This window comes from Lissotriton vulgaris, chromosome 10, assembly GCF_964263255.1.
Source record: "Lissotriton vulgaris chromosome 10, aLisVul1.2, whole genome shotgun sequence".
NCBI classification, from domain to species: Eukaryota; Metazoa; Chordata; class Amphibia; order Caudata; family Salamandridae; genus Lissotriton; species Lissotriton vulgaris.
The window spans coordinates 419,162,639-419,187,148 of NC_141698.1; the positions used below are offsets into that span (position 1 = coordinate 419,162,639).

Consider the following 24,510-nt stretch of genomic DNA (forward strand, 5'->3'; position numbering starts at 1 on the left):
GGGTCTCATCAACCGAGGAACCCAAGGACGGCATATCCACACCCTGGCCATCCTCCCGACCAACCCTGACCCTATCCAAAACATTCAAGTCTTGGACTACTGTCTCTACCTCTAAAGAGACACCGGACATCGCACCATTACCAGCTGTTTCACCACCCACTGGTGTACCATCCACTAGATAGTCCCTCTCCCCACCGGATATGCTTCCTTTAGCGACTCTGCTTATCGCCCGGGACACAGTAGTACCACCAATAGGATGTGTAAGTCAGTCTACCCCCTCTAGGCCTATAAAAGGCTCAAATCGATTTGACAAGGGCAGGTAGTGCTCCACCCTGTCAAAAGGACTTACACCACATGGTCTCTTATGACGTATATAATGTGGGGGGGGGGGATGGGCCACATTTTGCACCAACATAGAAGTAGTTTAAGCCTAAGGTTTGGATGTCTCCCTCTTTCCCAAACCGTGGTTCTCTATGAATAACATCAACTACCCCAGGGTCTCTAAAGTTCACAATGACGCAGCCACCTTCTAGGTCCTTAACACTACTACCCACCCAACTCACCCTCCTAACATTTAATATTTCCAATTTCCAATTTAAAACATTTATAGAGCGCAGCGTGCACCGAACGGTTTCTTGGCGCTAGTGGAGGGTTTGGCAACAGAGGCAAAGTAGGAACCTGTCGTAAAGCAGGTAGGGGAAGTTACACGGAGAAGGCCTGTTTGAAAAGATACGTTTTTAGTTCCTTGCGAAAAGAAACATAATGAGTAGCCGAACGAAGGTGGTCGGGGAGGAAGTTCCAGAAAGTGGGGGCTAAGGTGGAAAAGTTGGTCCCACCCCACTTTTTACGTCTGAAACGTGGGATTTGAAGGAGAGACTTAGAAGAAGAGCGAAGCTCTCTGGTGGGGACGTATTCTTTTATTAACGAGGAAATAAAAGCGGGGGCAGTGCCTTGGCGGGCCTGGAAAACCATGCAGCCGGTCTTAAAAAGGGAACGTTCCTTAACAGGAAGCCAGTGGAGCTCCCTGAGGAGGGGTGTGGAGTGGTGGTAGCGTGGGAGGCCAAAGACCAACCGGGCAGCCTGGTTTTGGACCATCTGGAGCCTCCGCAGGCTGTATGCTGGTATGCCGTTGTAGAGCCAGCCGTCCAGCCGTGATATCACCAATGCGGCCATGATCAATTTGAGTGCCTGGGGGGAAAAGAAGCGAGAGACAGTGCGGATAGTTCGGAGGGTGAGGAAGCAGGAGGAGACTACAGAACTGATTTGTGAATGGAGGGTGAGCTGATTGTTCATTTTGACCCCCAGTGTTTTGACCGTGGTTGAAGGAGTGGGGGCGGGACCAAGGGTGGAGGGCCAGAAGAGAGAGTTCCAGGGACTGGAAGAACCACCGGTGAGAACCAACTCGGTTTTATCCGGGTTCAACTTGAGATGGTTGTGGTTCATCCAGTCCCTGATGAATGTCATAGTGGACTGAAAGTTAGAGACAGAGAGGGGAGAAGAGGATAGGTCAAAGATGAGCTGGAGGTCATCCGCGTAGTTGTACACGGTGACCTCCAGCTGCTGAAGAGCGAAAATGAGAGGAAAGATATAAAGATTGAACAGTAAGGGAGACAGAGAGGAGCCCTGGGGAACACCACAGGTGACGGGGAGTGAGGTGGTTGTGAAGTCTCCTAGCCGGACCGCCGGGGTGCGGTCCCTCAGGAAGGAGGAAAGCCACACCAGGGCTGATCCCTCAATTCCAGCCGCCCTGATACGGGAGAGTAAGATGGTGTGGTCCACCGTATCAAAGGCGGCGGAGAGATCGAGGAGTACCAGCGCCTGGTGTTTGTTATGATCCATTCCCTTCCTGAGGTTGTCTAGGACCGATACCACGACTGATTCAGTCGAGTGCATGGGACGGAAGCCGGCCTGGCGGGAAGCCAGTCCCCCATTAGCCTCTACGTGGGCGCTGAGTACCGCGGTGACATGGCGCTCCAGCACCTTGCCCAGATAGGGCAGCAGGGAAATGGGGCGGTAGTTGGCTGAGATGGACGGGTCAGCGCCAGGCTTCTTTAAAATGGGCACTATGGTGGCTGATTTGAGCGCAGGGGTCACTACTCCCTGCGCTAGGGAGCTATTGAGGAAAGTAATGGGGGGGTTCAGGACAAGAGGAGTAAATTAGTTGCAGGATTCGCGCCGGACAGATGTCTGCCGCAGAACCCGACTTTACTTTGGGGAGTATCTCCAGGAATACTTCCTCAGTGAGGGGGGGAATGAAGGTAAGATGATTTTGAACAGTGGGAGGAGAAGGATCAACAAAGGCAGACGAGGGGGGGGGGGGATGTTGGCCTTGATGGTTACGATCTTGTCAAGAAAGTAAGTGTTAATTTGGTCTCATAGAGGCTGGGATGGGGGGGATTTGGGGTGAAGCTCTATCAGAATAGGCCAGGTCATTCACTATACCGAAGATTTCCCGGGGTTTATTTTCGGCTGACATTATTTTTGTTGAAAAATAGGAGGTTTTGGCGGCGAGGATTGCAGTCTTGTATTCGGCAAGTGATGTGAGATAAAGGGTTTTTAGTGAGGGGCAGTAATTTTTTCTCCAATGCCTCTCTGCCTGTCGAACGGTCAGTTTTAACTCTTTTAGGTGGTCGTTGAACCACCTGTTCGACTCCTTGGGTCGCCGGATGGAAATGCGACGCAGGGGAGCCACTGAGTCACAACCTCCAGCCAACCAGGCATTAATAGTGTTGGCTTGAGAGTCGGATGGAAGACCAGAAAGGGTCGGAATGGAGTTCCGAAGCCGGAAGGTCAAGATGGGAAAATCAACTCTGTTCCAATTCCGCGCCCAGGTATTTTTGGCATGTGGGACTTTGGATACCGGGTTGAGAGAGATGGAGAAAGAAATAAGGGCATGGTCGGTCCAAGGACAGGGAGATACAGTCACCGGGGAAACTGGAAGGTTGAGGGACCAAACCTGGTCATGTATGTGACTGTGAGAGTGAGTGGGGACAGAGATGTGCGGCACAAAATTCAGAGAGAGAAGGGACTCAGTGAATTCTTTCGAAGCGGTGCACTCAGAAGGGTCCGAGGGCCAATAATTGAAATCCCCTAGCACCAAGACCGAAGCGTAGTTGACCACCAGGTTGGCCAGCAGGTCTTGAAATGCCGGTAAGAACAGAGGTGAAGACTGGGGAGGGCAGTACATTAGAAGGCAAGTAATGGGGGGGGAGAAGACGAGGGAACGGACTGTAAGGAATTCAGTGGAGGGGATGGGGGAAGAGGGAAGGGTTTGAAAGTTCAATTCCGACCGAGCGATTAACGCCACACCACCGCCAACCCTACCCGCCGGGCGATCGGCGCGTAAGGCAACGTAGGAAGGGGGGAGGGTAGCCAAGAGAACGGGGAGGGAAGAATCACAGAACCAGGTTTCGGTCAAGAGCAGTAAGTCAGGCTTCTCAGAATCGAGCAGGACAAAGAGCTCATGATGGTGCTTGACCGCTGACCTGGTGTTGAGTAAGAGAACAGATAATGACGGAGTAGGAGGGAGGGGGTCAGGCAGGGAAGGGCATTGTAGCGGAGAGGCAGGCAGAGAGGGCGGCGATGTAGGAATGGAAGGAGGGACAAGCCCTAATGAGGCAATGTGTCTACGGACGGATTCTGAGAGTGGCCAGTGGCCTTGGAGGGTGGTAAGCTCCTCAGAGTGTATGAGATGAAATTGGCATGAAGTCGTGCCCCTAGCCCCGTCCGGCCGCGGACGGGCGCAGACGGGCTTGTCTTAGGCGCGCCCGCTGCGCACGTCCGCTGCGCGTTTTGTAGATGCACATTTGAAATAGGAGGCCTCAAGGGCGGGGAGGGGGCGTGGCCTAGAGGTGGGCGTGGCCAACGGCGAAGGACGCCGGTGCAAGGGGGTCACGTGAGCGCTGGATCCGCTCCGTAATGCCCTAAAGTGCGAAGTGCTTGAGAAGATATCAAAGTAAGGTTTTAAAAGTCACATAAATCATTTAACTCACAAACAGCGTCTACTCGCGGCTTTTCGCCTCAGGAGACAGAACCCAACCGAGCGCTAGCGTATCAGCGCTTATGAAGGGCGGGAAGGGGGCGTGGCCTAGAGGTGGGCGTGGCCAACGGCGAAGGACGCCGGTGCAAGGGGGTCACGTGAGCGCTGGATCCGCTCCGTAATGCCCTAAAGTGCGAAGTGCTTGAGAAGATATCAAAGTAAGGTTTTAAAAGTCACATAAATCATTTAACTCACAAACAGCGTCTACTCCCGGCTTTTCGCCTCAGGAGACAGAACCCAACCGAGCGCTAGCGTATCAGCACTTATGAAGGGCGGGAAGGGGGCGTGGCCTAGAGGTGGGCGTGGCCAACGGCGAAGGACGCCGGTGCAAGGGGGTCACCTGAGCGCTGGATCTGCTCCGTAATGCCCTAAAGTGCGAAGTGCTTGAGAAGATATCAAAGTAAGGTTTTAAAAGTCACATAAATCATTTAACTCACAAACAGCGTCTACTCCCGGCTTTTCGCCTCAGGAGACAGAACCCCACCGAGCGCTAGCGTATCAGCGCTTATGAAGGGCGGGAAGGGGGCGTGGCCTAGAGGTGGGCGTGGCCAACGGCGAAGGACGCCGGTGCAAGGGGGTCACGTGAGCGCTGGATCCGCTCCGTAATGCCCTAAAGTGCGAAGTGCTTGAGAAGATATCAAAGTAAGGTTTTAAAAGTCACATAAATCATTTAACTCACAAACAGCGTCTACTCCCGGCTTTTCACCTCAGGAGACAGAACCCAACCGAGCGCTAGCGTATCAGCGCTTATGAAGGGCGGGAAGGGGACGTGGCCTAGAGGTGGGCGTGGCCAACGGCGAAGGACGCCGGTGCAAGGGGGTCACGTGAGCGCTGGATCCGCTCCGTAATGCCCTAAAGTGCGAAGTGCTTGAGAAGATATCAAAGTAAGGTTTTAAAAGTCACATAAATCATTTAACTCACAAACAGCGTCTACTCCCGGCTTTTCGCCTCAGGAGACAGAACTCAACCGAGCGCTAGCGTATCAGCGCTTATGAAGGGCGGGAAGGGGGCGTGGCCTAGAGGTGGGCGTGGCCAACGGCGAAGGACGCCGGTGCAAGGGGGTCACGTGAGCGCTGGATCCGCTCCGTAATGCCCTAAAGTGCGAAGTGCTTGAGAATATATCAAAGTAAGGTTTTAAAAGTCACATAAATCATTTAACTCACAAACAGCGTCTACTCCCGGCTTTGCGCCTCAGGAGACAGAACCCTAATATCTCTGTATTGGAGAAGGGGGGGAGTGTTCTATTCTTGTTAAGCCAGAATATGACTTTGTTTTTCAATTCCATGTGTGTTTCAACTTTCTCAGCCTCAATCCCTGGTACTCCCACCAGAATAATCGTATAGGGTACTGACTCGGGGGGGGGAAGATTTACACAAGGAAGCCGCTGATGAGTTCCCTTGCTACCCACGGAAACAAGCCCACTAGGCTGACTTTCTACTGTTTGAACACAAGGTGCGGATTGCTTACTGACCACCACACCTTCCCCCACACCCTTGTTCCCAGTGGATCCAGATGTAATGCTCACTACAGGGCACTTCTCCACACTGGGTTGGGCAGACTGAGTAACAGAGTTTTCAGTAGTAATTGGTTGGGCAGCCCTACTGCAACTGCTAGATCCTGTAACTTGGGGAGCAAAAACTGATGCCTTAGGACTCTCCATAACTTTTGCTAGCCTATCCAGCGTGCTGGTATTTGCTGTAACTAGTTTTTCTAGCTGGTCCAGTTTGGAATTAATCGTTCTTGTTCTCTCAAGTAACGGTAGCATCAAGGATGCACAGACTGTTTCCATTTTCTCTAGAAACCACTCATTAATGCTACATTGGGCAACTGATTTTGAAATGTCTGAGGAGGCCGTAGGTGGGCAGGGAAGCTGCACAGACTGTTGGGGAGCCTGGTTAGATTGTTTTTTTTCGGGATTTTGGCTGAGGCACCCTTCTGGGGACCACCCCCTCTTTTTCTTTTACTGGTTATCGAAGTAATTTTCTTATTTGTACTTGCTGATGACACCGGGGATATAACTTTAGGTGGAGGTCTAGGTGGCGAGAGAGATGTAGAAACACTATGCCTCGAGTTACTAGAAACTGTACTAATTGGTGTTGAACTTAGGATGGAACAAGCCACTGTATTGTCTAACTCTCCCTGCATAATAAAACTAGATCTTGCGTTTAGAATAACTAAGGGATCTTTTGGTATTGAATGTTCGGGGTAACAGCAGACCCAATTATACCCAGTGAGGAGCACTTTCCTGTTAAAAGATCTAAAGATAACCGTTTCTCAGTAAGGGCTATTTCTTTTTCTAACACCACTGCAGCTCGTTTAATAAATTGGTCAATAGTACCTGTAACCACCCCACCCGTAGTGGAGAGGGTAACATTACGACCCTTTCTGGAACGTTGAGCCATTTTACCTAGGTACCAGCAACTGTAAACATGATAAAAAATACAAAATGCTTAAAACAATAAAGACAATACCCAAGACCCAAAGATTAGGGGCGGGGCCCAACCCGGCCTCGGTCGTCCTCGGACGGCCTCAGACGGTCCCGCCATTGTCCCGGGTTTCGCCCGGGCACGTTCCGCGTGCCGTGAGTGAGGGTGTAACTAAATAGAGGGAGGAAGGGGGCAGGAAGAGGACCCAGCTGCGGCAGATTACGATGGGCAAAGCCTGCTGGTCCTCGCCGTCCCGCTCGGAGTATATTATCGCCAAAGTTATGCCCACAGACAGCACAAGTTCCAGGTCAGCTGCAGAGAAATCCCCACAGAGAGAGGCAAAGTCACAGGCTCCCAATGTCCACGACTATGAGCGGCTATCACTTCAAGAGCCTCATGAGTCACACAAGCATGTTGAGCAGTTTCTTTACACAGATACAAACGTTCCTCTTCATTGTACCCATCTTTGAATTCCAAATGTAGAGTTCCCTTATTGATTTCTTCCAACTATACCTTATCCCTTACTACATATAAAGTTCTTAGAGAGGTGTCAATCTCTGATGACCAGGACACGGAACTATCAACCTCTATAGTTAGCACACCCACAACAGGATTTGCTCCTGTTCAGGGTGTTGATCCCATCGCTGCAAAGGCGTCAAATCCAGACACAACAGTGGTAGTGAGAATTGTAGTTGTCACAGGTGTGACAACAACAGTAGCGTTATCCGGACACTGCCAGTGGTGGTGGGAAAAGAATTGACAGCATTATCTGGGGAGCCGGAAGCGAAATACCCTCTAATCATGGATTTGGGGGTTTGATTTGTGTCAATTGTGTTGGTAAAGGGGTTCCAGGAACTCCTCCATCGAGGAGGCGCTCTAGCACTGGTATCTGCAGACAATTGTAGTCCAATAGAGGGTTAATCTCCCCAGCTCATGGAACTACGTTATATGGGGGTAGTAGGGAATCCAAGTAATCATTCAAAAAGTCATCACTGGAATCACTATAGCTCCCATCATCATTCTTTATTTCAGTCTCACCCCCCTCTTGTGCTTTCTTTTTCCCAGTTTTTCCACTAGTTAAGACCGGGTACATCCCAACTCATGCAATTATCTCTGTACTTCATGCCTGCTGTACTGCATGCCACTTAGCTTCCATCCAACTCCTAAGTGTCCTCTTGGCCTTATTCTGATAATGTTCATTCTCTTTCACATGTGTGCTGTGCTGCAGGCTTCCAAAGTCAAAAGGTGCTTTATTCGAGTTGTTACTCATAAAAGCATATTATACACAAGAATTTAAAAACAAATTAAATTTACAATCCAGCACATTGACGCAACACTATAGGTTACATATAAAAATTCATTCGGTTAAAAGAAGAATTAAAACATTTGATAAAAATACTTTTCAAGATGAGAAACGCTGGAGTCTAAAAGCAATTATACAAATGCAAAAAAACAATTATCAAGACAGAGAATAGTTGATTAACTAGCAGTCTCTATCTTGATACATGGTCCTTGATAGATAAAAAGCAGTAATGTCAAATTCATGAGGGCCAATTTGTCACACAGAGAATAGTTATTTAACTAGCAGTCTCTGTCTAAATTGTCGGGCAGAGAATAGTTATTTAACTAGCAGTCTCTGCCTGAGCATCCATGCCCAACCCAGATATTTTGCTGTAGCTATCAGGATCCAAGAAACTTGAGTCGTACAAATAATTCGCATAGCTACTGAACTACTTGATGTCCCAAGGTTTCTGCACATAGGAGCTAACCATACTCGTCTTGGAATAGCATATGATCCGCATGAAAACAGAAAGTGACCCAGAGACTCATCCCCCAACCCACAAGCTGGGCAGGTGCTACTTCCACCTGAACCCCATTTAGCTGTCAATATTTTTATAGGAAGTGCACCAGCTCTCAGTTGGAATAGAAGCTTCCTGTCACCTGGTTTGGAGATGATATCCCAATATGGTTCCAAGACTGGATACATTTTGGCCTCAAGAAAATGCGAAGACATAGACCCAGAGCTTGAAGCATTTAAAGTTTTAGTAACAATCCATTCCCAAAAAATATCTTTTAAGACACGCTTAGAAGGGAAAGATGTCCCAGCAGGGTCCTGCCATAAAGAACTCAACCCTAGCTCAAACAATATAGATTTCAATAATTTAAGCCAGCTTATCTTGTGAAAGCCATCAGCTTTGATCACATCCACAAAACCCGCGGCATAATGTGAGAGCTCAGGAGTGGTCCAGAGTCTGCGCCAATACAAGATCGGGCGTAATCTGGCCAAGTCCTTGATTTGTTTCCTTCCTAGATCGTATCGGAGAGGCAACAACGGAGTACTTTTAGGTGTACCGGTAAGAGTTCTTAAAAATTTATTTTCAGAGGCTTGCAGAGATGTAAGATTTTCAAAGCCCCACATTTCAGCGCCGTAAAGTGCAGACCCAATAGCCTTTGCTTCATATACCAATAAGGCTGGTTTAACAGGTTTGGTTAGCGATTTCCTGTGTTCAGAATTAATTGTGCCAGCTATTTGTTTGTGTCGCAAAATAGCAATATTTATATGCTGGCTCCACCTATGGTCATCAGTTATTTGGATACCTAGGTATGTGAATGATTTAACTAACTCTAAAGGCCCTCCACTCATCATAATTTTGGACTTAAAGCTACGCTGCGGCTTGAAGCTCATTAGTTTAGTTTTCATAGTATTCACCTCCAGTCCAAGTTCCCCACAAAAGTTCTCAAAAATTGTCAGAGCACGCTGTAGTCCACTAGGGGTTTTTGATAAAATTAGCGTGTCATCCGCAAACATTAGTATGGGGATTTTTAGTCCTGCAAGAGAAGGAGCATCAACATTCGCAGTTACCAATCGAGAAACTACCCCGTTTATAAACAATGTAAATAGAGTAGGAGCCATTGAGCACCCTTGTCTGACCCCTTTTTCAACACGGAAATCAGGAGTGACCATCCCGTGACCGCCCCACTGAATTTTTGCATAGTTAGACTCGTGGAGGCGCAGTATCAGGGTTAGTAACTCATCGGAAACCCCCAAGCTATGCAAGACCTGCCACAGTTTTGCACGTGGGACCAGGTCGAATGCAGCCCGCAAGTCGACAAATGCCGCAAACAGGCTACACCCCCCCAGAACCACGGTTTTCCACTGTAATAATTGGAAGCGGAACACTTGATCGATCGTGCTTGTTGCCCTTCTAAAACCTGCTTGGAATGGAGATAGAATATTAAAATCCTCAGCCCAATCGAGAAGCCTATTGACCACCACGCGACCCACGATTTTTTGCACAGTGTCAATAAGGCTAATAGGCCTATAGTTACAGGGCTGAGCTCGGTCCCCCTTCTTATACACGGGGATAATAACTGCACCCCTCCATGAATCAGGGACATCTGCTCCTTGAGCAATTGAGTTTATAAGCAAATGTATATATTTGCGCCAGCGTTCACTATCATTTAAGAATATATCAGCGGGTACTCCATCTTGTCCTGGAGCTCGCCCGCGCTTTACTGTACAGATTGCAGACATAATCTCTTTATAGTTAAAGTTGTCATCTTCAAAAAACTTCATAGCTGTACTGTCATCAACTGAGACCCGGGTATTAAGAGTGTATTGCGAACTAAAGAATTCAACCCATGCCTCCTGTGAGACGTTATTACTTGGTGACTCTTCAGCTCTCTCAGAACCCCATTTTACAATATTCCAGAATACTCTGGAATCCTTCCTGTCACTGGCCATTTTCAGTTTGCACCAGTGTTGCTCGTCCCAATCCTTCTTAGCTTTAGCAATGCATACTTTATATTCTTTCCTGGCTAGAGAAACAGACACACAGTCTCGCTTCTTGATTGCCCGGCCAAGGTCGAGTCTTGCCTTCCTACAATCAGAGTTATACCATCTAGCATCTTTTCTGGTAATAACCCCCTTATGTTTATCAGGTCTTAGAAAGTGCGCCTTGATCTTACCAAAGAGGGTATTATGTATTTTGACCACTTCACCCAGATCCTTAGGAGAGGCCTTAGCCAGTTCCATAGCTAGAATGGCTTGATCAGTTTCACTGTTAATAATATCAATAGCCTGCTGATTTCTCGCTACAGTGTCCCAACGTAGCCTACGCATATTGTTCTCGGGGATAATGGGCGGAGGGACGAATTCATTCATGCAGCTAGAGTTTGATTCAGCAGGCCACCATTTGTGAGTCACACTTAGGGGGTTATGGTCACTCTCAGATCTTATGATGACTTCCATATCACAAAGGGCAGGCCACAGATGCAAACTGCATATCACATAGTCAATTCGACTTTTGTGCCTCCCATTGTCGAATGTTGGTGAGCCATTTCTATCCCCAGCTGTTCTCCCGTTCATAGCTCTCAAGCCTTTTTCAAGACACAGTGCATTAATAGCTATAATGTCCTCTGTCCAACGGGAGACTGGTTTCAGTTGTAGTTCAGGGATGCCCCAGAAGGAATCCTCATCAGCACCAGTGAAAGCATCTCCCACAACCAATGGCTCAAACGTCCTATTAAGGTCTCCTGCTATAACAATGTTATTTTTAACGGAGTGCTCCTCGATGAGGTCGGCCAAGGTTAGTAATGTTTCAGATCGACCTTTGGAACTCCTAATATAAATATTGTAAATATCAAGTGACCCTGTTCTGTCATTAGAAATCCTAATAAGCTGGATATCATTGTGTCCAGTAGCTATATTTTTAACTGAGAAATTTATTGCTTGTCGAATCCAGATAGTAAGCCCCCCCATAGGTCTACCTTTCGGACCCTTGACAGCTGACACATAAAAATTCAAATAGCTTAATACAAAGACAGGGTCGCAGGCCCAAGTCTCCTGGAATATACAAATATCAAATTGGGTAACAAAGCCAAGCCAGTCCCCACAATCGAGCTTGGATGTCAGACCAGCTAGATTCCAGCAGAGTAGGTTAGCAACTCCAGACAAACGACCCTGGCGTAATCCAGGAAAAGAGTTTAGTACACAAGCCTCACCCTCTGGTTGGACAACCAAGTTATTCGACAAATCATTGGTAAGGCAATTAACATTCCGGGTAGATAAGCTATCCGAATTTTGATCCCCATTTGCTAGTGGTACTTGACTTAGATTTATAGAGAGTCAATCACACGCTGCAGGCTTCCATACATTGAAGGCTTCATATAGGGCTGATCGAGGGGGGGGTCTTTTTTTATACACACCTGCTTTAAATTCTCAGTTATACTCAGGTTAAAAGTACCATGAGGAGGAATCTGCAAAGACCATTCATTTGCAGTGATATTATTCCTTTGTTAAAGCCTATACATGTGTGCAAACAGATATTGGAGGTCATTTAATGAGCCGGCATACCCTCGGGGGAGGCTCGTAGCCTACACAGACCGGTATTTTCATACCTTCTCCACACGAAGTCCTTAATTTCTTGATAAATATAATAATTTCTCAATATTTGACACAACACAAATTGAATTAAATGTTAATTGACAGAACTGGTGGTTCTCAACAAATCCCACATCTACAAGCAGCAACAATGACTTCCAATTTCAGCGTGACACCACAAAGCTGTCGACTCATAGCGCCTCGCTGATGTATTGACCAATTCCAGTGCAGCACACAAACCAACCAGCCAATACTAGCACAGCACTCTATGACGCAACTCACATAATTTCAGAGCAGCTCTTACTCAACAGTGTTTCAACTTTGCCTGTGCAAATGAGTGAAAAACAAAAATAAAACAATAACACATCTGTTACACTAAAATAAAGTTTAAAGTACACACTCACTCGTGGAGAATCAGGGACTAAAAATGGGAGCATGTCATCACAAGGGTGTCCGGTTCTTCAGTTTTAACCGATTACCATTGCTTAAAACCCACTGGGCTTGATTTTAGAAATTTCTGTTAAACTATACACTGAAATTCCTCCCTAAATGGCAGTACAGCATCAGCCTCAGCTCGAAAAAAACGTGTGCTCTCACTTCTTTAAAACTGGTGTGAGTGCACAAAATGACCAGCCACAAATAAAAAAAAATAGCAGCTTTAAAAATAAGAGACAACATTTTAGTTTTCAATAAATGTCATTGTGCAAACTGGGCATGGAAAAGAAAAAAATGATGTTTGGAAATGCGGGTTTAGTGTTTTTTGTTTGTTTTGTTGTGCATATGCGGCCTTAGTACTAAAGACGGGAAACTAGAACAGTATGTAAATTTTGTTGCGTTCGGTATGTGACTCTTGTGCTTATTATTGAAGGGACCACTTACATTAACATTTTGAATATCTCTGAGGTTTGGAAAAAATGGATTCCCTACATGCTCTGTTCAGTTACTTTCTAAGTATATTCAAGCACACAGACACACCTAGAGGATGACGCAGTTTAACACATAAACACAAACAAACCGAGGTACACACGCAGCCCAAAGGTTCAGTACAAAACAACAATAAGTGTCAAGATTATAGAGAAAAACCTTTCCCAGAAACTACAGTTGAGTCTTGAATATGAAGGTGGCCCTGAACACTACTGACATTTTAGAGACAGAATGCAGGCAAGAGGGGACAAAACTCACAGTTTGCCAGCGGAAGGGAGCAGTTGTCGATGTGAAAGAAAAAGAAGTCCATTATTCTGCTACACAGGGAAAGAGAAAGAAAAGATGGGGTAGAAGAGGAGGACACTTGCAAAAGAAGAATGCTGAAGATGTTAAAGTCAGGAAAAGAGAAAGGCAAAGAGAGAAGGAGGAAAGCCTGAGAAACAAAGAAGGGCGAGGAAAATCCTTGAAGAAATATTTGGCAACAGATAGGCTGGAGAACAAATCCATAAGAAAGATAGAGAATGAAATAGAATGATATGTTGGAAGAAGAGGGAGATCATGGGGCAACAGACGAGAAGGAAGTAGAGTGAGCAACGGGGAGAGGGAAAGGAGTTAAAAGGGACAGGTGCAGAAAAACAGAGTGAAGAGAGAAGGAGAATTGAAGAAAGGATGAAGAAATTGGAGTGCGGTACTGAAGAGTGGTGGAGACAGAGAGCAGAAGACGAATACAGGAAAAAGCCTGAGAATACTTGAGAGGACCGGGGGATACTTGCGTGAGATTGTGTAAACGACAGGAAACAAATAGTGAAGAGAAAAAAGGGGTTACAAAATAAGACTGAACAGGTGGGGGAGAGACCAGCCAGAAGATACGTGCAATAATGCAGAGCACCTAATGAATAGACAGTGAGTGGATAGGGGTGAGAGAATGTGGAAAGCCAAATGAACAGGTACATCTGATACCCAATGATATGGATTTCGAGATTGAAATATCAAAGCACATTCTTGTAGCAGTCAGAAACAAGGTGCTTGGTTCTCTGTTCTAATTAGATCTGAATTTTAATTACTAAGTAGGTTGTTTCCTTTAGCCCTTCATCATTCCTTATGCCTGGTTTGAGAAGGCGTAGGGATTTTGATGCAGTCAAGTTGTTGAGTGATGCAGTGAAAGTTGCACATTTCATAGCATCAGTTCTTTGTGGCTTTTAAGGTGGGTACGCCTACCCTGCATACATTATACTTTGCGCAGGTATAATGTTACGCAGGCCTCTACAAATTGACGCATTGGTCCCAATGTTTCCGTTTGCGAATATGGAGGAGTGTGTAGCACTGATTGCATCGCTGCATCGTCAAAAAAAAATATTATGCTGTGGTGGCCCTAGCTCCTTGTAAATATGGGGCAGGGGAATCATCAGCCTGTGTACCAAGCTGGAGACAGTCCCATCCCAATACTTCTTGCCCCCCTTCCCTTTTCTCACGTGTTGGTGGTAGCTCCCTAGAAAATTACCTGTTTGTCTGGTCCTTTTTGGTCATCTTCATTACAGGGGCAGTTTGGTGATAGACGGTGTGACGAAAAAACTTGTCCAACTATTCCAGACCCCTCGTTGTTTCATGATGACAAGACTTCCCTTATATTTTTGTCTTGAATAATCATCATTCGACTTGATTTTATTGTTATACGTGTAGCCTTCTCAATAGTGTCCTTGCTGTTCAGTTTATTCATATATTTTAGCCTTTCAGTCCCTACTCTCCATCCCTTTCTTTCGGTTTCCATGCTGGGCTCAGCTGTGGAGAGAGCTGTGCTCTCAGGGCACCCCGCCAGATGGCAGTCCAAGACAGGGAGCCGCCATGTTGGGTCTGTCGGCTGGTTGCAGGCAGTCCTCGCCGGTCCTGTTCCCTGTATTTGCCTGGCTGAGTACAGGCTCAGCCTCGGACTGGCTTTGTGTTAGCGGAGAGAGGGTGGGGGCTTTTGGTTAATGAATTATCGGTGTGTGAGCGCAGCTCCCCGTGCCGTGCTGCAGACGGCCCTTTCCGGAGAACCCCGTGTGGCGCTGGATGCTGTACTTGGTGCTGCTTAAAGCGGTGGTTTCCCGCATCATCACCGAATGCATCCTCCTTCTCGCCTCATGCATCCCACCGAGACCCAGTGAGGGAAGCGGAGCAAGGTGTCTCGTGCCCTCCAGGAAGGTGAGTCCTCGGCTACTTAGTGCGGGCTTCGAAACGCTTTACAGATCCGCTATTCGTGCTCCCAGGTAGCGGTTTACTATTGAGGCTGCCGTGCTCCGGATTGCTTTACAACACGGGCACATGTGTTGCATCGCAGAGGCGTAGATATTTCGTAATTCTTGGTTGCTCACGGTCACTTATTATTTATGTAAGCATGCATTGGTTTGACTGCTGGGAGCTCGTCTCGGTGGGTTAATGCACCGACTGCCGAGACGCTGTATATATGCAGTGAGTTTCTTGTTTCAATTGTAGACGCTTGTTAATATTCAACAAGAGTTCATCTTCTCGATGTTTTTTTTTGGTATGCACACAAATGTTGTGGTAAATCGAGGCTCAAGGGCTTTGTCAAAGATCACACCAGCGTCACCGTGTTACACGTTGTAACACACAAACTTGGGTTCCCACTTTGAGACCGTGACTCTTGAACTTTATATTGTAGGCATTTTAGACGTTTGATGTTACTCGTTTTAATTCGTGTGTACTTGAGAGGTAGCACTGGCTTAATGGACAACAATGTGTATTGAGCCAGGTAATAAACTAGGGCGCGCCCACTTCCTGGTATCCCGCTGAGCTCCGCACACTTCAAAGGTAGTCTAGGGCTCAGGATATGCTTAAATCAATCTCTGCTACAACGGAAGACGCCTGCAGGAGATGACCCCCATGTGAGCTCTATATAAATGTTAATGTTCACTGTTTACATATGACTAAATACTGGCCTTCGCATAGCGCTTCCTGTTTGGCAGAGGAACGAATCGAGGCACAGGGAAATGAAGGGATTTCACCACAACTAAACCAAATCTTCTCCCGCCTGAGGTCACCTTGGTTTCTTGAAAAGACAAGGATTGCTTAAAGGCGCCAGGCTTCCTGTCGAAGTCAGGCACACATTTGAGGTGTTGGGCACCAGGGTCGGAGTGGCCTATAGGGAATCTGGCAATGCCCGGAGGGCGTGTCCGACAGGTCAGCGTGTGTGCCGTTTTTTTGCTGTTTGGGTCCGTTTTATGGTCTGATGATCCGAATTTTACTGTCGATTTCACTGATATTAAAACCAGCATTGGCTGCAGCAAGCACAGTCTATGTCATATTCCATACCTTCCAAAATTCGTATACAGCGTGTCTTTGCAAGTTCAAAACTGCCCAAATTTACAAACATGGACCACTTTTTTTAGCTCTTTAATTGACTACTTGGGGGCCACTTTTATTTTATTTCCCGGGCCTATTTTCCATCCAAGTCCGACTTTGTTGGACACAGCTTGGTACACCTACATAAACTGGTACCTCACCAGTCAAAGCCCTTCACCCACTGACCACCAACGGTCACCCAATTGGATCACCCAACGACCATTCAAAGGGATGAAACACAGGAAGATCACCAGCCCTAGACTTTACATTGCCACTGGCCCAAATCTGAGGTCAGAACCCAGTTACATGTACCACCATTAGCATAAGGCCCAAATTCCCACTGTCATACCTGAGCATCTCCTCCCAAAAATTCTCTTCTCATTGCTCCAGACCACAGTTGCTGCAGAAAATACTCTCCACACTAATGTTTTGACATGCCAGAGGCAGGTAGTTGTTGCCAGCATGTTTTCTCTCTTCTTCTGCTCTTCCAGACTAAAAGGTGATGGTTGGCTCTGCATTCTTTCTCCTTAAATAGTTTTATATGGTCACACTGACAACAAGGACCCAAAAGTGGCACTTTCTACAGCTCAAGGAAGATATAATGGTGGTTGTGGAAGCAGACATTTTCTGTGTTTTAAAGTTCAATATGAAGAAATGCCATGCCAGCATCAGTTTTGCCATAGATTTTACTGGTCTGTTCTGCTAGATAAATGTACTTTACAAAAAATAAGATGCAAGGGAATAGGACCTAGGCACTGTAAACCAGAGTTTCAAACAACTTTATTGTCTTTAAAAGGCAGTGTTCTACTTTTTGTTAACCTTGCATGTTGGCGCAGTGGTTTAAATTCATAAATTTGCACCTAGAGTTTACGACCTTGCAGCCTTTAGATTTAGGGGCCGATTTAGACTTTGGCAGACAGAACATTCCATCATGGCGGTGGGTGACATTACCTCCGCCACCCTCATGGACTACTCACCTTCAAATTTGCAGATGACTGTCGGCCCCCAGCAGTCATACCTGCACTGTCATGGAGGTTCCCGTCAAGGTACAACACATGTGGTGGATAGCACCCAATCGTTTTGATCGTCATCCACCAAACTTAAAAAAAAAATCGTTTTTCAAAAACAAACTCCAAACTAGGATATTGTTTTTGAAAAAGAAAAAATTTATGACGCCAAAACCGTTGGAGTTTTTTTTTCTGGGTTTGGGAGTCTTTGTATTTTTTTTTTGTCTCTCATCACCAGGTTATTCTTGAAAGTGGCATGCAGAAACAAGCATTGAAAATGCAATAGGTCTCGCCTTTGATTAAGTTAAAGGAATTTGCTTTGTTAATGGTACTGTATAGCAAAGCAAATGGCTTTAACTTAATAAAAGGCGAGACCTATTGCATTTTCAATGCTTTTTTTTTTTAGCACTCACTAATTTTTCTCCTTTTCTTCCACAACTAGAAAGTGATCTCCTCTCCATCACAACCCAAGCGCCCAGTCAGGTCCGTGTAAAGAGTGGAAAAAACCGGTGAGTTTTTAAGAGTAATCCGTTTTGGGTAGCTAAGGGAAACAAGGTGCAGAGAAATAAAAGTAATGTGCTGAAGTTCACCCATTTGAAAAAGATGGGATTAGAATTACTTCAGTCTACTTATTCACACTAGGCACAAAAAAGTGTAAGGTCACAGGGCAGGTGCAGGGGTCTTCAAACTCCACAATCCTACGTCTAGCTCACTATTATCCCAAGTTTGACTGCTTTCACGTTGCTTCCGTTTCTAATTTACTGAAAACTATTCAGAAGTTAGAGTGGATTGAATAAAGTGCGACTAAAGCATACAGACCATAACAGACACTTGACATTCCATACAATCAGTAGTGGACTAGCCTGCAGGGAAGGCACTCTTTTTCTACACAGTCTCGTCCCTCTGAAAGAACAGGAGGGCTGGGGAAGTAGCAGTCACAGGTCGTGCCCCGATTGTCGTGAGTTCATCCTATTTTTTGGCCAACTAGAAAACTATTACTGATCAGTGATGTGTACACCTTATGGTGCACGCCCAGACTTTAAGCGTAAATTACAACTTAAAAAAGAAAACTGGTCCATCTTCAAGTTAGAGCTGGCTGGCCAGCAATCACCCACCTGGAGTGTGTACTTCACCTCACAGGCACTGCCTAATAATAATGTGGAGGAGAGTGCATATTTCAAGAACTACAAGAAGACAACACTGTGCGTGCATTGTGCACTGTATACCACCTACCGAAAAAAAAACCAAAAATGTCTTCTTTATTAACACATTGAGCAGGAAAAAGAAACAGTCAGACATCATTCTATCCCATTTATCCGCGAAGGGCAAATCAAATGCCTGTGTACTGGTAGTCCGCCCTGTGTCATGTGCGTGGCTTTGAAATCTCTCCCTGGCCATGTTGGCATTTCAGGCGTGGGCGCTGTCCGTGCCCTGCTTGCCCAGTACCAATTGGCAGCAGGACTAGCAACACTTTTGAACTGTTTTGAACTATAGGCCGTGGGGGCCTCGGAAGGTCGTAGTTTCAAGTGACATTTCTAAGAGTGGACGTTGAACTGCAACCGGAAACTGCCAATCACAACCTTAAATCGACTGAAGTAGGTATTATGCAAATGAGACATCCCTATCAGTCAGGCTTTCACAGGACCTTTCTGGGTTACCTGCAAAAAACATCTCGTGCTGTCATGCACAATTAGCTGCAATCCAAATTACACAGCACAGCATAGGCATAGCAACTCCAAACATAGCATAGCAAACAGCATAAACTGCAACAACACTTTATATATGCTATGCAGTGCCCACTTGCACAAGCTGCTGAGCACTTGCAGGGGAGTCTTTAAACAGTAACCCTCCTTGCGGTGCTCACCTGCTAGAGAGGACGGGCCTGTGCGCTAGAAACATCCAATCTGAGAGGTAACGGGAGCCATGTGTTCGCGAGACACATCCAAGGTTGGGGAGTTGTAGATGAAGCGGCAGCACCGGCTGCTGCATCACACTGCGCGAGCTGGGAGCTTTCTGCTCTCATGGAGTTTCTCGCTCAGTGCCTCGAGCTGGAGGCAGCTTCTCTTAAAGCGATAGTAGCTGTGCACTCAAGATCACGGCGGGATACGGGGCCAGTGACACGGAGCGTGATCGGACGAGGCAGCATTAAAGTACAAACGCATTGAAAATCGTGTTTGGTAAGCACTTGGAATGTTGTGCGATAATGCAGTTTCCACACCGGAATGCACCCAATTAAACTATCTTCCATCCAAAAACTATTGGCGGTGCCGCAGTTAACAAGCGAAGGGATTACTGTGGTGAAGTTGTCTAGACGTTTCCCTGTGTGTTTGGTGCACCGTGCGCCCGCTTTGAAACCCTGGGTTGGCACTATCAGGGAGCTTGCTACTGGAAAAATACCCTCAAATCCACTGTAAGGTTAGTTACTCACATTAACGTCAAACTAATGTCTTGTCAGTTCAGAAAATAGCTTGCATGCGCCTTAACGTGGAAGCAAGTATCTGTTTGCATAGTTTAGCGCCGATATCCAATACCCAACTTACACAGCGATTACGTTCAAGAAATGCATTAAAGACAAGCGCTCGCCAGGCTGCCACGGTTTATTTTTGCATCGCGCTTTCAAAAGTGAAAGCGAGATATAAAAATAAACACGCAGCAGAGCTTGTCTTTATGGGGCCATGTGTTTGAAAAACATGGCCCCATAAAGATAAGAAACCTTTTGCAGTAAAAGAAAGTCAGACAAGCCCGTCCAAGTGGGCCATCTGACAAAGAGAAAAGTCAGCGTCACATAAACCTCTTTCCCAATGGCTGGCCACCGTTTAGCATAAAGGGTGACACCGGCCAATGGGAAAAAGTGGAGGTTAAAACCTGTCAGTAAAAGCTCATAAAAAACATAAAATCTCGCCAGCGAGACTGCGCATGTGCGCAGCCCACGTAGGCGAGACCTACAAAGGACATCACACCATCGACCCTAAATAAGTTGGGCGGTGTAATGTTATTCCTCCGATGGCCACTATTCCCTTTCCATCAATGAAGCCATTGTGGATTCAGTTGACGGTAAACGGTCTACCCTTCTCTAAACCAGCCTCTTAGCCCCTTTAATTAGGTCTCATCTTTTGACCCACTTTAGCTCTTGCCACAATGTTGTATTTAAAAAAAAAAAATAAAACACATCCATATTTTTAGGCTCTTTCGGTTAGCAGGCTTCATCCACAGACATGTTAAATTGCCATTTGAATTTGTATCCACCTGCAGCAGCATACAGGATTGGGCAATGGATTAGCTCAATTCTGCAAGTGGTTCCCCTATGTGCGATTGACAGAACATAGCTGCTGCACAATGTGCAAATCCATCATAAAATTTGTCCCTTTCGGTGCCAAGGCTGCTTTTTAATAATATTTCTTTCTGATTCAAAACAAATATATATATCTTTTGTTTCTTGAGGGACCTGCAGCTCCACAAACACTATTACTGGGCCTACACTACCACCTGCTGATTTAGCAGCAGCCATCTTGAAATGCACTTTCCCAGACCTTGTTAACAATAAGGACTTACCCAATTGTATTCCAAGGTGGTTACCCAAGGATGCAGATTAACAGATTCTGCACCCAGTGGCATAATAGTAGCCCCCACAGTGCGGGGGGCGAGTTCCAGGGGTCCCCCTCTGGCACAGTGCACGGTCATCGGGCCCCTAGCCTGAAAGTTCCTGACTGGGTCCAGAGCATGTTAGACCCCCTCCTTGTACTTTGCAGGGGGTCCCCCTCAAGTTTCATTATGCCACTGTCTTCCCGGTATAAGTGCCAATTACTTATAACAAAGGCAAAGTAGCAGAGTCCTGCTTCTACAGGAATACTGGGAAATATTAGAGGGGTTCTACCCACATTACCCTCCCATACCGGAGCAGGGGTCATCAAAAAGATGAGGAAAGTAGAGAAAACGGTATTAAGGGATACATTTCACATTTAATGATTGGAACCAAGAAAAATTAAATTGTCTTGTTCTTTACAACTTAATGTAAACACATATAATTAGTAAAACACAAACAATTGAAGAAGGGTCTGAGGGAAATTTAAAGACCTGCCCAGTTCGTATCCCCCTAACTGTAATCCTAACAACAAAAGAATCGGGGGTCTATAACGGAGCTTCAAGTACTCCGAGCTGCTGCAAAACTCCTACATAAGTGAGTTAGGCGCTAATAGAGCTATATAAGTCTCTATATCAGAATGTGTGCCAGGACAAACCTGTCGAAGGACCTACTGAGATTGTTGGTAAGACCCGTACAGAGATGTGTTGGATTCCCATCAAATAGGTATGTAGATCAAGTGTTCTCGTTTGGTCATCCAAAAATGGGGTGGTATGTCTCTTGATCAATGAGACCCATCCATCGCCCTTACTCAATTGGGTCGCACCATCAATCGCTAAGGTACCCATGAACAAATGATAAAGATGGGATCGAGTGCAGTGCAAAAATCAAAAGATGTGTGAGTTAAAAACAAGGGGTAAAAGGATCAATAGGCGAAAAACTCTAATGTAATTTGTCCTTTCCCTCAAACAAACAAGAACAATGCAGAGGAAGCAGTCTAAACATAACTGCATTTACAAGGCCAACATGTTTCAGCCGGTAGGGACAAAATCCCATGGCTTTCTTCAGGGCCAGAGTTCTAAGGATTAGCTACTGCATACATAAAGTGAACGTAACGACAATCTGTAAAGGATATACATAAATAGTCCAAAATCGTGTTCCTCTGTACCAAACGGTGTCTCTTACATCTGTTAACAAGAAATACATTGTAGTAAGTCCTATCAAAACAAGAAAGACCTGGCACTGGCTTCTACTAATTAAGCCAATTTATTTTACTAATGTTACTCACCTGAATAGTACAGGGAGTGTACCTCACCTCTCCTGGAACCTTGCTCAGGAAAAAGGAGGCCCGCTTTGTGAAGGCAAGGAAGGGGTAATGAACGGAAGGGTGGACAGTACTACTCTATCTCTCCCTCCAATACATAATATAGCCCCTATAACAGTCAAGCTTCACAGAGCCACAAAAAATCCTAAGGGTGGAATAAGTCACAGAGCCCATGAAAGTCCCAGGTTCCCAAGATCCATCACTTAATGTAAAAAGCTTTGCTCTAAATATGAGTGTCCTCAATAGGATGGAGCTAAACTGTAGCAGGTTTAGATATGGGCTAGCAAAAGTTTGACAGACCAAGCCTGGTCTCATATCCCAGAAACATAGGTGAACCAGTCTATGCCACCCCAAAAGAAAAAAGGCCAAAAATAAATCCTAATGAGCCACTAACCTGTCCGGCGTTGTCTCATTGCAGGACCCGAGCTTCGTGGGAGGCAAAAATGGCTGCCCACAGGAAGCTTATAAAGGAGATAGGGGCGGAGTATCACGTACTCTCGCGGGATTCGATTGAACTACAGAGTGATGTCACAATCCACTGTGTTGTAGTTCACCCAAGAACTACAAGATGAATCCAACACATCTCTGTACGGGTCTTACCAACAATCTCAGTAGGTCCTTCGACAGGTTTGTCCTGGCACACATTCTGATATAGAGACTTATATAGCTCTATTAGCGCCTAACTCACTTATGTAGGAGTTATGCAGCAGCTCGGAACACATATAATTATACATAATTTGATATGGACATACAAGCGTATCACAGGAAAAAGTGGCACAAGAAATTAATCTGAGGGAAAACACATCACAAATTATACATATATACAACATCTTTATACAACATATACAATATATGAAGAACAGCGTACCCTAAGAAAGGCAAAAGAATGCCATCAGCTGCTTAAATTTGGGCTACTGAAGTATCTTCTGTCATGGATTTTCACCCTTGCTGAATGATCACGTAATAAACCACCCCTAAAGAATTCAGTCTGGTTCTTGACCATAGAGGAACTGGCCCTGTTCCTTTTTCAACTACCTTGTACAGGGTGTAGCACACACATTAAATTACGTATGTTTTCCATTTTTTGTGTTCCTTGATAAATTGCTGCAGATTTTCTTGAACAAGGGAAAATCGCGTGGGTATCATAAATATCGCAAAGGGCGTAATCCTGCTCTCTGTGCCAATTTTGGGTTTGATTTTGCTTTAACTTTTTATTCAGAGCCTCGGGGGAACACTCCCTAAGTACTTTTAAGGTCCGATCTTTTAAAATCTAACTCCAATTGCACTGAAGGAAAGATGGCCACTGGTGTGTATTGTTGCTCTGCTGAATCAATGTCTGAATCTTCACCGCTTACATCACTCCGGTTAGAACTCACCCTATCAAATATGACTCTTTACTACGCATGCGATAGATCGCATGCCATTACAACGCAGTCATTACAACAACTGCGTTGTTACATCGTGAAGCACTACATCGCAAGTCGTTACAATGACTTAATGTAGGGGGCGCGCTGGACTTAGGAATAGTATAATTTAATGTTCCTACTCCAGTTTGTTCAATAGCAAGGAAGGTGTTGAATTGTAAATCTAACACCTTTCTTGTGCCCCTATCGGAAGTCATTTCAACTGCTTGCAATGTAAAGGTTTGCGATGTAACAACGCTGTCGTTGTAACAACCACTTTGTAATGGCACGCGATCTAAACGCTGTTTCCCACCATATTAAAGTAAACCATTTTTAAAAGTGAAAGTTCCAACATATGGAAGTCTTACTCTTTAAGTTAACGCCCCTGTTATCAGCATTATATTCCTCCATGGTCTACACAACCATTGCCCATGCTTTATTTAACCTACCTGGAACAAAAATATCAGTAATATTGATGTAACACAAAACATAAAGTCCCCTTTCCAATTTGAAGAGGGCTACCTAAAGAGTTACAATCCGTCAGGCCGTGCAGGGTACCAATTCAAAATAGCCATTGCAGATTAACTAAGTCATACCCATTTCAAAATGTTATTTCATCTTGTCTTCAGATTTATGTGCTACCAGCTCATTCTAACATTGCAGGCGCCATCATATCTGTACCTTTTTAACGAGCACTTTACCCTTGCCTTCAGAAGAGGATGGTAGGGTCAGGCGCAGATATGGGATGGAACTTGTACAATCATTTTTTTCTTATAAAAATCACTAACGTCCTCCATCTAGAGAATTGAAAGACATTACTGGAACCACAACTAGAGCTCCCCTTTCTGAACTTGAGTAAGAAACTGTATTATCCTCCCACGGTATTGTCACAGTCCATATCCTTTCAAGAAAGAATACATGATATCCATATTGAGAAGATGATTCTGATAGATATCTGGCAGCTGCAAAAAACAAGCATTGGCAATGGGAATAGGTATATCTTAGGAATGCATTGTGAAGCCAGACCTAAAAATGCATGTACAATATTGACTGCCACCCTCCCATCTGTTCTGTTGATAACTATC

At 45.6% G+C, this 24,510-nt stretch overlaps 1 protein-coding gene across 3 annotated transcripts in view; it reads left to right on the top strand.

Moving 5' to 3' along the window:
- Positions 1–24,510, top strand: part of ABAT (4-aminobutyrate aminotransferase) — a 712,333-nt gene that overhangs the window by 51,884 nt on the left and 635,939 nt on the right. The window contains exon 1 of one of the 3 annotated variants that reach the window (XM_086941269.1): positions 14,698–14,972. The exons of 1 other annotated variant lie outside the window; for it this stretch is intronic. The gene's annotated coding sequence lies outside the window, so the exon portion shown is untranslated. Of the gene's footprint in view, positions 1–14,697; positions 14,973–24,510 lie in introns of those variants that run through there. One more of the 3 variants, XM_086941268.1, reaches the window with a different exon arrangement.